General features: G+C 30.1%; 1 protein-coding gene across 4 annotated transcripts in view; it reads right to left on the bottom strand.

The window, feature by feature from the left end:
• Positions 1–16,127, bottom strand: part of mamo (maternal gene required for meiosis) — a 150,779-nt gene extending 134,652 nt beyond the window's left edge. The window contains exon 1 of one of the 4 annotated variants that reach the window (XM_085952434.1): positions 15,964–16,127. The gene's annotated coding sequence lies outside the window, so the exon portion shown is untranslated. Of the gene's footprint in view, positions 1–9,810; positions 9,931–15,963 lie in introns of those variants that run through there. The other 3 variants (XM_085952456.1, XM_085952442.1, XM_085952450.1) reach the window with 3 other exon arrangements.
• Positions 16,128–16,416: the final 289 nt, after the last annotated feature.

The following is a 16,416-nucleotide window of genomic DNA, read 5'->3' as shown; positions in this document are numbered from 1 at the left end:
TACAATTTTAAATTTAGAATCAGCTTCATAATTAACGGCTACAATATAATAATATCTCAAATCACATGAGAATGTGTAAGAAGAGTGGGTAAACACCAATAAATCATTACCACATGACTTCATGCGTAATGCGTTTTATTTCGTGGGCCGTTTATAAATTCATTAAAATTATTTTAAACGTATTCAAGGTCAGAAATTAATTAGTGAATCTGTCAAACAAATCGTCGATAAATGAATCCAATCCAATCCGAACTACAAACGTATCGGTTGAGTAGATGAGGCCAATCAAAATAAAAATATGTATTTATAGTAGATAATAGTAATATATATTGTTTGGAGTAAATTTATGTTGTCTGTCACCTGGGTTTCGAGACATTTGGACCCTGGGGACCGTCTGTTTTGAAGACGGAGGCTGAGATCGGTCGTCAATTGATTGACAAAACAGATGAGTACCGTTCAACTGAGTACGCGAGACAGCGAATAAGTATAGAAATCTTGAGGTATCTAGAAGACTGGAGGAGGTATTTTATATACTTGCTTAGGGCAACCTAGTACATACAATATTATTGATTAATTTAATAAAACGCAATTGTTTTAGTACCTACTTATTGTACTATCAAATAAGTTTTATTAAATTAAGCAATAATACAATGCAGTTCCACCATGAATTGACAGTTAACACAATAAAAGTTGTAGGTATGTCAATAGTTTTATATAATTTTTATTTATTTGTAATTTATTAATTCCAAATGTAATATACTTAATATGTAACTGTTTGATTGCAATAATTAAATTAAATTAAATAATTAAAAAAAACTTAAAACATATTTACAGGTGGACCGCTATTTCGTACATTTTTAAAAATTTAGATTGATAATGCAAACACTGTGCGCTTTCTCCCCTCCCTCCGCTCCCCGTCACCTTCACAAATACGTAAAAGGGTGGTATTTAACTATATCTTGACAAGTTTATAAAGATAACACCTGATTGCTAATACGCCTCGTTAACTTTATTATACCCATTGATAAATAAATATTTTAAATTAGACTTTTTTATGTTTTTTTTACATCCCTCTACTTTCGAACATTCAACATTCGAACATATTTTCAGGAACCAATTACGTGCGAAAGTCAAGGGCCGCCTGTATATTAGAGAAAATAATTAAAAAAATACCTAATCGTACTTGGATCCACATTCATTAATGGATAATATGTAATAATTAGATGAGAACCTTTATGAACGTTTTTAAATCTAATAAAAATATAATATGGGTACCAATATCAATATTTTAAATGTAGTAAAATAAATACTATAATATAGTAGTATATAAGTAGGTATATATTTTTATCTCAGGAAGGTGCCCCCCCCCCCCCGACGACCGCGCACGCAGTCCAATTAATAATTAATATGTATTTCCCAATTGAAGTTTGCTGCTGCGCATCCTTCCTAGCAAAGAGGTGGTAAGCCTTCATTAACCAAAAAATACATTTTCACTGCATCGTGAGATTAACGATTATTTAAATTACTGTTTAAATCGTAGTTCACAGTCCATAACGAAAGTAATCCCAGTAGATTATAAAATATATGTTATATTATATATACGTACATATAAATGTGTAAGTATATATGTACATAAATATACTACATATATATTAATGAGTAAGTACCTATGGCGCTTGTACGTAATCATAGCCTGTACTGTGTAAGAATTACTATTATATTAATTTGCATAAGAGTCACACATCAATATGCACAACTGACCTTGAGCACACGATCTCGTAATATTATAAAATATAATATATGCTAATTCTACAAAATAAATAATTGATTTTGACTTTTTGCTATGTAGATTCTGTTTTTATTGACTGTATTAGTTTTGTTAGTATTTTTCTGGACAGCATGGGATGATTAATATGCATACAAATACGTTTTAGATTTTTAATACATCTAAGAATCGTGAGGCATCAGGTTCCATCTTCAATATTTTGTCTTGGTAAGCTTAAAGGCTCATCTGGAGAGTGAAAGATCCCACCCCTTTTCATAGTTTTGTTTTAAATTATTTTCTTAATGTTTTTTTCTATAATAAAGAATGTACCTAATTAGCAAACTTAATAATCTTGAATAATTGAATACTAAAATAAAAATGTCATTATTCGCAAATAAAATAACATCAATAATAAATTTGGCTAGCGACGAACGTAGATACAGTTACCTGAATATCTTTAAATTGATTTCAAAACCGATCACCCTTTGTTTTTGCCAAAACTATTTTTTTCGCCATGTCCGATCCTAATAAAATCAAATGGGCCTCCACAGAGTAGAGGTTTGTATTAACAGATTTAATTTTTTTTTATTACGAGAAATGGATGTCAGCCTCTTGATCAACCTATTAGGTCCATACTCTGACTCATACACAAATTTAAAAACAAATTTAAATTACCTACCACAAGCCTATATTATAGTTAATATAAAATCATTGGCGGGTTAATAACTTAAAGGCTACAGAAATCACACGGAAAGTGAAAGATGTGAGTCCCACTAGGTTCAACCTCTATTTATTTTTTTAAATACGTTTGTGTCCGAAGTTTTACACAATTATGTAGTGTATATAAGTAATAAATAATCTAACATTTTTAAAAACTTGTGCGTATTTAAGTACTATCTAAATAAAAATATCATAAAAGATAATAATGACTAATATTTCGCCTGCCACGCTATTTCTTTTTTTTGTTGAATACAAAATTAGTTATACATGTATATACCTACATTTGACACAGGTATATATCCAATATCTTCAAATAATTAAATTTCCAACATTATTGAGATAAGTTTTCGAAGTAGTATAATTGCCGTTGAAGAGGGTCTAATGTTTAGACTAAACACTCTAAACTTTAAATTATGAAAGAAATTATCTAAATAAACTGTAATCTAAATATGCCAGACTTGATCGTTAGATGGTTTAACTTTTATTTACATATTTATACTATTATTATGATGCCATAGAACAGTTTGTTTCATGCACCGAGCATTAAATTCGAGCTTCTAGTCGCAATTATCGTAAAAATGCGACAATTTTTTGAATTGAAGAAGACAGCTATAGTCAATAACTGCGCTAAACATGTTTGGCAGCGGCAATTTAGACAAGAAATTGTAACTTGTTTTTTTTATGTAAAAAGTCGTCTAGCGGTTTTTGTCTGGGAATTCCCCGGTAGCTCAGATTCAGTAACACTTTAAATCTTGATTGAAATCAAGCGAAACGATATAAAATGTTGACAATATCTATCATTTATCTAGTGGCGTGCATGAACTTATTCGTGGGAGGGTTTATAGTAAACATTTTAATATGTTTGTGACAGTTTTCTATGCCATAGCTGCTCTAAGCAGACTCCGATGAGCGGGCCACGTTGCAAGAATGAACAGTGCACAACGGCCAAGATGAATCCTAGATATCCATCCGGATGATTAGAAGTCAACTGAAAGGTAGTGGTCGGTGTCAACAAAGATGCTAAATCAGCCGGTGCATGGAGGATCCAGTATAAGGGGAGATGGGAAAAGTTCTTGAAGGAGCCTATAACTTGCACTGGGTTGTTAGACTATTGAAAATGATGATAGCAGCTTCAAGTTAAGGAAAGAAGGGAAAACACCTAACATGATTGTAAAAAAAACTATTCGAGACTCATATCTGTGTCTATATTATGTAATTCTGTGATGATACAATAATTGTACGTATATTTATGTTTTCCGGAGGGAATGGACTTCTCCTGCCAAGAATTCTCAAACCTCTAGTTGAAACTGTAGAATTAGCAATGAAGATTGATTCTCGCTAAAGCAGTTAATCTGTTGTCGTTTACACATGCCTTTACTTAGATTTTTTTTGTCACTTGATCTTTTGGCACATAAGGTGTTCCAATTATTAATGATATGAATGTATAATAGAATATTAATATTGTTCATATTATGCAGATGTTATTGGTATGGAATAGGCTTCATAAGCTAATTTGGAGCAGAGGTTAGTGCGCAATACGTCTAATCGGCTCCCGATAGTACACTATTCAAACAATACAAAGAATGGTGCAAGGGTTTTTGAGCAATAATCTATATACTCCACACTGTGGAGATTTGTGTGGTCTTTTTTGGTTGTGGAAATGGTGAAATATTTGTATATAAGTGCCTTTGTATATTCCTAGATAAATTGTCTTGTATTTTCCAATAATTCGAAATTTTACTCTGATATTTTGTTAATTGTAATCGTTTTATAAAATCTGTATGGCGCCCACTAGTACAATCATAGAAACAGATACAATCAGCCAACACAGAAAATATCTGTTCTGCAGATAAAATAATAGAGTGGAATAACAGCGTCTTCTAATGAAGCCAAGTTTTGAAATAGGCACAGATTGTTTACACTTTACAACATATTATATCAATCATTGCAAAATTTGTTTTGTAAAACTATTTCTAAGTCAAATAATGATAATATTTTAGTTGTTTAAAATCAATTCTAGTAAAAAAATACATTGTAGAAAGGATGTAGGTATTAGCTAATACAAAAATGTCTTGTGCCGTATCACACTTTCGCCAAGACTACCCGTGTGTATATAGACGTAGCAAACGCGCTTAGCGCTCATCGTGTACCAAATAGTATCAGAAAAATCACGTTATAATAACGTCGACTACGGCTGGCATATCCGGATGGATAGATTTTTGTCAACCACACCATACACAGGAATTGAATCATGAAAATATGAAAAGCGTATATGTAGTTGTAATGTTGTAATATTAATATAATGAGATTATGAAGGGGAAGAATTTACAATTCTCTTTTCTATTTCCCCAAACCAGCTTAAGTGTAATTCGGTTTCAAATTAATCACGCGGACATTACCTTGATCTCTTCGTATCACTTTGCATTACACACAGGTTTCTGCATGAGTGATAGAAAGAAAAGATGTGAATCCTCGCGCTTTAATAAATGGTGACATGTAATGATGATTCATGCCTTTCAGATCCCGTGATTTCAGTCATATAAGATAAGTATATCCTCAGAATATCAGTCATATGCGACATTTATTTTACCACTGGAAAAACTCGGCTATAAATTGCAGTTCTCAGTTCCCAATGAATACGACAAAATATTCGACAGAATCACTACCGCCTTGCGCTACAAAGAATTTTCCAGGGTTTTGCAAGGCGGTTTCGTAGGCCCTGGCCGAATTCAAATTAACAATACCCGATGCGGGTAGAAGAATAGTTTTAGGCAATAGGCATCTAGAAAAAAAATGAGACGTGGTTTTCCTTTAACATCAAACAGTGCGCTCTTCGCTCAATTAAAGAATAGAGTGACGATAAGTACAATGAGTTACCAAAAGAAGACCATTTACCATACAGCACGAATAAATTTACATTTTTTTTTTTTTGTAACGCCTTGGTGTTATCAGCCAGATTTACTAAGTATGTTAGAGCTGAAGAATTTTAATCTGAGTGTTTTCACTGCAAGTTTTATACTGCAATTTCGTATAAATATCCTCCTAGGGTGCAATGGACGCCTCCGGTAAAAATGGTAGGCAGAGCATTAAGAATTAAATAAGTGCGATAAATTACCAGCGTAACGATTTATAGATTTTATTATTTTTTCTCCGTTAAAATGATGCTAGTCAACCAATAGATTATTTCCGATCGGATAATTAATAGAACAAATTGACTTATTAAGATTTATAAAAGTTACTGTTTACTTTCGAGTCTGGTATTGTTTATTAGTGTATTACAAGAGCTGAGAATTTCTTATATACATTGTACCGCATCAGTTAATTACATAGTTAACTAGTTATTCTAAAAAAAATGTTTTTTTGCCAGAAAAGTAATTAAAAACCATCATGGTATCCGGATAACATGAAACAGCAGAAAGTAGTTTAATTTTTAGTTTCAACGTAACGATATTCGATTTATAATGTACCTACTTTACGAGAAAGAAATAGTAACAGAATCATTGATATTTTATGAACCATTTTTATAACGTATCAAAAACGGTTTGTGTTGGTACAGTGTATGATATAAAAAAGGAGATATTATATAATATTCATATATTTAAAAATGAATGTAAATTTCATATTCATTTTTAAATGTCGAATAAACGCCTCTAAATTAGTCAATTTTACATAGAAACATAGAACTTACTACATTACTCAATTCCACAAGAAAATAATAGTACATACTTAAGTACCTAAATAATACTTATATTATTATCTCCTTATGTTCTTTTCAGTGTTTTATATATTTTTGAAACTATTTAAAATTAAGTATATATTTGTTACCAATTGAGTGGACAAGTGTTACTTAAACTTTTTATATTGAACCGAGGAGTCATTGGCAGTGACTGAATATTAGATACCTACCTCTACCTACTCTGCACCTGCGTAAGTATAGACAACCACTGGTGTTTACAGAAGTTTTATTTTTGAATTCTTGACAGGATATAGCAAATTTCCATATCCGGTCAACTGGCGAAGGGTGGAGGTATTCTGTGGAGATCCGATATAAATAGTGCATACTAAACTTTGTTGGACATACTTATTTTAGAATATAATTTGGAGGTGGGGTTGGTTAGTTCTCAAAATTAAATTAAATCTTGCCTGAACCAAACCATAATATATAAAAGATATAAAATATTCTTTTATCTATAAAAAAATCTAATAATATATCATTAAGTCATACGTAATTTTAGATATTTTATGGTTTAATAAAGTATGGTTTGGTTTATTTGAATTTAAAAAATGAAAGATCAACACCGGAAATTTGAATTCTTAGTTCAATGAAAACAAATAAGTATGACCAACAAAATGTACATTGTTTTTGTCAGATATCCACAGTCTACCTCCACTACTATGGCTTAGCATAGGCAGGATTTAAATGAATTTTAAAAACTAACCAACACAATTCAATCCGCAATTTGTATTCTTAGTTCAATCAACACAAAAAAGTAAGATTGGCAAAGTTTTGTGTGTAATAATTATTTCGTATCTCCTCAGCCTACCTCCACCTTTCGACACTGGCATATACAATATTAGCAGATAAAGGTTCTATAAATTAAATATGTACCTAGTGATACGACCTGTCTTCCCGATTATACTGAATTTAAAAAAAATGCGGCGTCTTATTGCGAACATGAAGATCTCTTCACATAGTTTTGTTTGTCCGTATTGTTGTCTGTGTCTTAAATATCATTAAATTCATTTATTTCTGTTAAGTCTCCGTGCCTTTCTCTCCCATGACACTTTTTATTAAATTACGTCTTTCAGTAAACTCAGTCAAAGCCCACTTGAGAGCGTGGTAATCTCAGTAAGCGTAGGGCCCCTTGATACGCTCGATTAATACCGAGTGTGGTGCGGAGCGGGTTGGTTTGGAGGAACCATGTATGTGCTGTCTTCCCGGAATTTAATAACCACGTTCTACGCATGTATTACTTATAGGTACACAATTAATATGAAACTTATTTGACCAATTTGCAGCTAGCTTCGTTGACTTCGTCGTCAATCGCTGGCTCCGACATGTTTCGAGAGGGTGCCCAAATGCAGGTATGACACCTAAGAGATAAGCCACATAGGGCATTGTTTATTAAAATTCACATATAGGTATCTATTTTTTTATAAAATTCGAGCCTTAACAATGTTTACAAAGTATTATTATTGCAACTGATTCTATAAATTTGCACAGAGTAAATAAAAGGCTGAATCATAACTCTCGATTATCACATGAAATAAATACGACAACATGGTACGAGTATATTGGCTTTGGATTTCCCGAGGCAAAGAAAGAAAATCAAATGTCTATCCGTCGAAATATTCACAGCTCGTCACAATGAGTAATAAAATAGTAGATAGGTACTTACAACCGATTTTATACAAGCAAAATGAATCGTTGGTACTATTTTCCTGAATAGGTACTTCTTATATCTGTTAGTTCGTTTAGTTACGGAATTAATTATTATATTGATTATCATCAACTATGAACATACAGCAGTGCTTTTCAACCTTTTTACTAATGCGGCACACTTGATGCCGAATTCCCCCGGCACACCAAGCATCACCATAATAGTAATTATACAAAACGCTCCATATAATAACGAACGATCTCGGTAAGTGAATGAGATAGCAAATAATAATCACTTACTTTCACCTAATTAGTTGCATATCTGCTTATATAAGCAAAATGAATCAGTACCTACTATTTTGCTGTATACTTATATCAGTTAAGTAGTTTGTTTAGCTACAGAATCAATTATTATTAGGTTGATATATACCTATTGATTATTATCACCTATGAACATAGAGCAGTGCTTTTCAACATGTTTACTAATGCGGCACACTTGATTTCAAATTCCCCGGTACACCAATCATCATAATAGTAATTAGACAAAACGTTCCCTATATTCTATAACAATGAATGGTATCGGTACACAATCGGAAAAAAAAACCGCGGCCCCCCTCCGTCGACAGATAAATTATTTTGATTAATAAAAGCTTTATCTGGAATTAATTATTATTGTACACATATACAAATATATATAAAATAAGAAAAAAAATACTGTAAGTACGTGAAACCTACAAAAACATTATAATAAGAGTGATATGATGGCATATTGCATTACAAATAAATATCAGGATCAATATCGCAGATAGTCTTCCAAAGTCTTCGTTGAAAAGCATGGGCTGTGTTTATTTTGTATTAATAACGAAAATGCTGTGTAGGTATCTGTATTGTCGCATTAGGTTTATGGGGAAAATTCTTGCTGTCGCCTTATCCAAAATTCTGAAATACTTTTTTCATTAAATTCCACTTGTAATATCGACCAATTATTCTTCTTGAGCTGTCCAAGTATACGATCATATTTTAAGGATTTAGAAAATGGCGTCCAATTGTATTTTTTGATCATTAAAACATCATGCACCGGACCCATGTATATTTGGAGTTCTTCTGATAAATTTAACGGCCTCCCGATACGACCCCCCTTCCCCCCAGATGTATGCGACCCACGAGTTTGGGAAGCATTGGTTACTCGATCTACATTCTACACAGTACACAGATACCCAATTATATTCATAGATTTTAACGACAATATCGACTCGACTGACAAAAAGCAACTGGTTAAATACCATAAAAAAAATGTCATCATCAAACGAAAAACACCTAAGTAAATGGGTAAAGTTTTTATTCATTCTCGTTTTTGTTCATCTTTACACGATTTAAGAATTAATACCCCCGTCGCCATTACGAAACAAACTGACGTGTTCCCAGCTCGATGTTCTCTCTCCGAATGCCAGCGAGTCCAAAATTTCGTAGCGCCTATAGTTGAAAATTATTTGCCGTTTCACTGATGTATCGTCTTAACATTCCATCATTCAACAACAGAACCATCTTGTTAGAAGAAGCCGACTTAAAAATGCATATAATTATGGTATTCAAGTTCTGGAAAGAGATAAAGGAAACGGAGCCAAAATAAATACAACTGACTTGCATTAGTTTTTCCAAAGTTTTCTTAAAAATTAATGTATTCAAGCCTAGCGTATTTATTTTATAATATGATTCATATGGAAATTGGTCGTGTACTTTCAAAGTTTTAACGGATATTTTTTCTGTAAATTGAATAAAATCTTGTTTGATGGTAGGTTAGGACAAGAATCAATAATTGAAATTCACAGGTATTCGTAAAGTTGTCCTTTTTTAAAATAAAGCTGAAAAAGCCCTCCGGAACACCTGTAAAAAATCTACGAAACCATCGCACAAATAAAATACAAAATAATATAATGAAACTCACCTGTACAGCGCCGAGTAAGAGGTCTCCATTCAATACCAATTATTGTCGGTGCATTTTATCACACGATTGACTTCCTTTGTACAAAACAGTTAATAAAAACGGTGGCTTGGTGCATCTCCATGATTTGACACTGAATTGAAGTATATTGCAAAACTAAATTACATTACGAAAACTATAATTCAACAAAATCAAACACTTCCGGGAAACAATACTTTTGTCCAGTGCAAACTAATAAATTTAAATTAAACTCAAAAGCAAATTAAAAAATATTTAACAAATCTGGAGAAGCGCTGTCTAATAAAAATAAAAGGAAAAATAAGTTTATTATCATAATTATAAATATTTAAAATATATTATATTATTCATGACATTTAAAATGCAATTTTAGAGTTATCAATTTTACATAATATCATCGCGTGGATGGTATTAGGTAAAATGTAATAACCCAAAACCCGGTCGTAATTACACGATAACTCTCAAAATGCAAATATAATCGAATGTAGTATGAAGGTGCTTGAGGCCTAATTATCATTTATTATTAACCAAGATAGTATAATATGTATAACCAATTATATTAATTATCGGGTTTAAACAGCGACATCTAAGCAAGCTCTTTTTACTCACACCGGGGTTATTTGAATCCCTCCCTACTCCCCAGTATGCGTAGATTTATCTATAAGTAAAGCATCCGATTCCTTTGTAGAACGAGATTTGTACCGCGACGACGGGATTGTACAGAGTGATCCGGTCAGCAATAAAATAAACCCCATAGCTCTCATAATTTGGACATGGAAATGGCACATATTTATTTAAAATAATTATTTTATTACTTCGTAATTATCAGTATGTTATTAAGACATAATTTACAAAAATTTTATCAAAAATCTCTATAAAATAGTGATGCGTTGATGTATAAAAAATAAAGTCATTAATTAAATCATGTAATGTATGCATGTGGGTATATTATATCCAATAATAAAATATCAGAAAAGATGTAGAGATAGTCCCCACGAGCCCCTAAATTTGAGCCATCCCTGGGTGTCTCGATATTAGGGTTTGCAATCCAAGTTCCCGTTCGATTTCTTGACTTTGTAACCTCTGAATTGAAGATGCTCGAATCCCGGGATATCGGGATTTATTTTATGTTTTTTTTTAAAAAAAATGAGAAATACAATATTTGCTTAAACTAAAGAAATATAAGAAAGTGGTCAGTATATACACAAATAAAACGGCATAGGAATTGTCATTAATTCCTTGTAATTCAATATTTATGGCAAATTAACGTAAACTGTTAAATATGTTATTTTTTTTTATTGTAGTTTACTTAAATTCTTTAAATATTATGGCTTTTATTGCTAGGTATGAAATAAAGCAGACAGTATTGCGTTTCTTTATAATACCTAATATGTATTCTAAGTACAAGATGTTTAAAAAAAAAACTGAAACATTATAATATAGGTACTTATTTATTTTATCATGACACCGGCATTTTTATTTTAATATAAAATTTAAAAAAAAAGTGTATGGATTTCCTCACATATTTTATTTAATTATTACTTATAAATATTTACTATTTTATTGTTGTCATAAAAATTTGAGATTTTGTCAATAATCCCAGGACCAGATTCCAGAAAACAAATCCCGAGATTGCAATACTTAGAAAGCTGCATATAGTCAGGCCGTAGCACCAAATTCAAGTTTCGGTGGTAGTGATAGTTATTGTGTTACTTAAAATGCAGTACTGTAACTTGTTGGCAGTACATTTAATATTTTCGATTGCATATTTCGTTTAAATTAATTTAGTACTTAAATGTAAGTATTACCATTGTATCAATATGAAACAATCGTCATTTTCTACAAACAATTGAAATTCAAATCTCTTAATTTACGTATATAATATTAGTGAGTGAACTTCCAAATTCAAGATTTTCACAACATAACACGAAAAAACCAAAAAAATAGTATTTAAACCGTAAAGAAGACAAAGAAATAGAAGCAGTATAAAGAGTAAATACAATAATTATAAAGGAGGCACATGGTAGTACGCGCAATGAGTTTCGAAGTATAAGCAATAAATAGCACTACGATCGAAAATTTCGTGTCCTACCGTGAATATAGTCGGTCTCACAATATGTACCTAGTATATACCTAATTATCTACATATTATGAATTTAAAATAATTAGTCTATTTTTTTTAATTTTGGTATCCTTTTCTAGATGATACCTATCAATAATTATCATAATATAGGTAATGATTTTACTGAACATATAAATATTAATTGTTCATTTTACGATACGTTCGTACATTTAATAACGTAATGCAGGCTATTTCAGTGTGCTACTACTTTGTACTAAAATGTGTGGAGTCCCGGACTCCATATTTATAATATGTAGTGAAGAAAATAATTATTATACAATATATATTATTAAATATTAATAAAACTGTAACTATCTCAGACGATAATCTTGCATAAGTAACTACTTATTATAATAAGCAAGGAAATGCACTTTTATAATCACTATGTTTCAATGCACTTTGTGAATACAAATAAATGCACAATGACTTTATTGGATAAAAATTATTGACATGCTTTGTTATAATACCAGCTAATTAGTAAAAGATTTTATCTACCCCTACAATATTAAAAAGAACCTTTTTTTGAAAAACGTTATTAATTAACAAAATTATTATAAGCTTACTTTTTAAAAATTTGATTTTTTTATTTTGTGAAAAAAAACTGAAGATTTACGTAATAACTAAACGAAAATACGGAAACATGTAACTATCTACGTACCTATATAAATATTATAACATTCAAAATAATTATATTTAAAAAAAACTCCTACTTACTCACTAGGGAAAAAATCAAATTACAAATCCGATTAAGTACCTACATATTTTTAGAGGAATTTGCAGGATAGTGCAGTTATTAAAATTATATGCACGAATTAATCCATCATATCCGATTCGATAACTTAAAAGATATTGGCACTTATTTTGTCAGTGAAAAATGTCAATAACATTAGGCATTTTTTACTAATAATAAATAATGTAAGTTTCTTAGATTTGTCAAATTTATGGAAGAAAAAATAATAATAATTGGTGCTTAATATAAATTTTCTGTACTTATTTTAAAGTCTCCAAGTAAAATATTATGTAGGTACTTAGTTGTAATATAAAATTAATGGTTTTTTTTTGTAAATTCGATTTTTATCTACAGCTATGTCAGTTTATATTTAAGACAAGTTTATTGTTAATAATTCAATGATATTTGAGATATTTATGTTAGTACTTATAAAATAAATAATTATAATGGAGTTTTACAAGAAAATGCCAGTTCTATTATCACAATATGCTTGTTCACATTGTTTTTAAATAAATAAAGTTGTATTCACATTATAATATTAATTTGTATGACGATGTATACAATATAATATATGTATATATAATAAAATATGCTTTACAATTTCCATATCTTTAAATAAGGAAACGTAAGATAACTGGTCCTCCTTCCTCCAATTTTATGTGCATTGCATTTCAAATTGGTTCGAATTTTGAATATTATCTATGATACCTATGGTTTCCCGCTTTTTTCGATTACGTTGCCGTCGGCTTATAAAATTTTGACATTCTGATTTTTAAAAAATGGCGAGGTACCAATTTAAACTATGTAGTCGTTTATCTCTTATTCGCAACATTCGAATTAAAACGCAACTAACACCAAGTCACTTTAATATATCTATCGCATCCGCACTAAACGAGCACAAGGACATGACTACATCAAATATAGGGCTGTCCATAACTTTTTTTGATATATTATATTCACATACTATATATAATCTTCTATAATAGAGTATTGACATAGATTGCGAAATCTTTAACGTGAGACCTGGCGGCGGCGCTCGTCTTGTATCTTGTCTATGGTTTTCGATTTCGAAGTATTGAAAGTACTGAAACGCGAGAGGAAGGGATGTAGTTCTCCAAGCCGCCGCCTATCACCGTAAAGATTTCGCACTGTAACTCCCTCAATCCGTCCATAAATATCCACTCTGTAACCTATAATATGATCCGCTTCAAACTGACTTTACTATTTTATTTAAAACCTAATAATATGTTTGTAGCTTGAGACAGCCAATATCATCGGCTTAATAAAATTACAAATTAAACTATGCAAATGCCTGTGTAATAGATAAAACTTATTGATAAAAAACTATATTTATGGAGGTATTTAATATAGGAATTATTAAAAAAAATCATTATAGGAAAATATAGAATTTATATACAAATAATACAATTAATCAATAAGTTTGTGTGAGATTTTGGTAATACATCCATCCAATATTATTTTACTTCTATGCCGGTAAGAGTAGAAGATAATATGCACAAAAACAAAAATACAGGCACCAACGCTAAAGCAGATTGTCAAAAATAGTTTTCGGCGCCAGTGGAAGCTTAATCTACGGCAGCATTATTCTATCATATAAATTGAAGGCATTAAATCCCTTATGTAATGTAAACTTCAATAATATACTTAGTGTATTGCATTTCTCCATACTTACACAAAAAGAGGGATATATGCACGTACATTAAGTATTAACCAAATTAAATTATAGAGAGCTTTTCCGGCAATATGAATTTTTAAATATTTAATCACTAAGTATTTCAGTCAGTGAAAAAATACTACCCAATATTCAATTTAGTTAGTTATCTACAAAAGCATCTAAGTCTATGATACACTCGCCATTGTAGGTAGATGTACGTGCTAGCTGTTGTCTGTTAAGTAAAGAGTTGAATCATATTGTTTTAATAATCGTCATTTAATTCACTAATATCACATTAAAATGTTTTAATATATTAATATAAGTAGGTAGTAAAATATTTAATTTTATTTTTTTTAATTTTTCAACGAATTATTTATTTTATTGATATGTGTATAGTTACAATCTACTTGATACTATAATTAATTATTAAACAAACAAAAATAAAGTAATATACTTAATAAACATACAATTCTATACAATGGTGTGTAGTTTTGGATTTAAAATCTCAGTCATATTATATTTCATTATATAACATAATGATAAGTACATTATTTTTTTTGCAATAAATTGACAACCCTAAACAAACGTTATACATGCGAATCAAGTATGTTACTACGAGCATTGAAATCTGTCACGATGCCGGCGCGCGATCTGTGTTACCGGCCGCCCCAAATAATAATTGCATTATTCAAATATTCACCAGCCGAAAATGTTCTTAATTCGAAATTCAAATCGTCCGACAGAAGCCCACTTTTGACGTACTATTCAAATCAAAATGCTGGAAATGTAACGTCTTTTATTCCATTCGATTATTCAAATTTAAATTGATATGGCGCCACGATACAACTTCCATATTGGATATTGATATCACATTTGAATTTAAAACATGTGATTATTATCTATCTACCTGTAATAATTTTAGTTCAGAATAAAAGCAAAATAAAGCGCATCATTTTAACTTGATAAAATACATAAATTTAATAAATTGCAATATGTATCTATAATTAACTAAGTTTTGCATTCAAATTTCTTTATGTAAGTATCCACTTTAGACTCAAAGAAAAATTTTATTTAAAAATAATTATTAAGTTGATGACTTTAACAGTATTTTTTTATATTAAATATACTTAATGAAATCTATCAAATAATTTAGGGTAAAATACTTTAAACTTTATGTCATAAGTTTAAAATGTTCACGGATAAACCCAGTTGGTTAAAGATTAATAGTTGAAAAAATATAAAATAATAATAATAATTTTATTATTTATTTAACTAACATGGTTTTTCAATAAGAACAATAATAGTAAAGTCATGTTTTATTTGATAGTAAAAAATGTTGTTTATATAAAATGGGTAATAATAATAATTCACTACATAAAAAGAGAGGTTAGTTGGTCAATAGTATATCAAAAATATTGTAATTAGTTACTTGGGGAAGTATATTTTATACGAAAAATAATTACGAAACCAATGTAAAACTTATAGTAGGTATGATTAATAAGGTTTTATATTATAATGTAAAAAATGCTGTACCAGCATAATTTGGGTGAAATCTTTATTAGCATGTTGATGGGTATAGTATGTGAAATATTAAAAAAAAATATATATTACCAACTGCAACTGTAACAGACGGACAACTGCATTTATCACCACAAAACTTGCAAAGTAACTTGGGTATGTTGTAATGATTAGTACCGGTGTCGATTTATTAAAGCCGTATATGATTTATGAACACTGCTCTTTTATCATATTAATTTTATCTAATACATCATTTCCTGAAAGTACAATTAAATATTTCCGAAATGTTATTTGCACCAAATGCACTAATTCGAAGATAGCAAAAAATTACCGCTTATATACTTAAATGATTGATTGTTCATGGAAAAAAATACAATTATAAATCTATAAATAAATGATTCTACGTAGTATGTGAAGTATTCACATTTCTCATGGCAACTTACTATTAATTTAGATAATTATACCGCGAATAAAACCTTTAATATAATAAAGCATTATCTTATTATGGTCAATTTCATGTATTCAACATATTTAAAATGATATTTT

The sequence above is a fragment of the Rhyacophila brunnea genome, unplaced genomic scaffold, assembly GCF_057557595.1.
Source record: "Rhyacophila brunnea isolate RB1 unplaced genomic scaffold, BYU_Rbru_1.0 scaffold_10, whole genome shotgun sequence".
NCBI lineage: Eukaryota > Metazoa > Arthropoda > Insecta > Trichoptera > Rhyacophilidae > Rhyacophila > Rhyacophila brunnea.
Note: the sequence above shows the minus strand (reverse complement) of the source record. Positions and strands in the feature narration are given on the sequence as shown.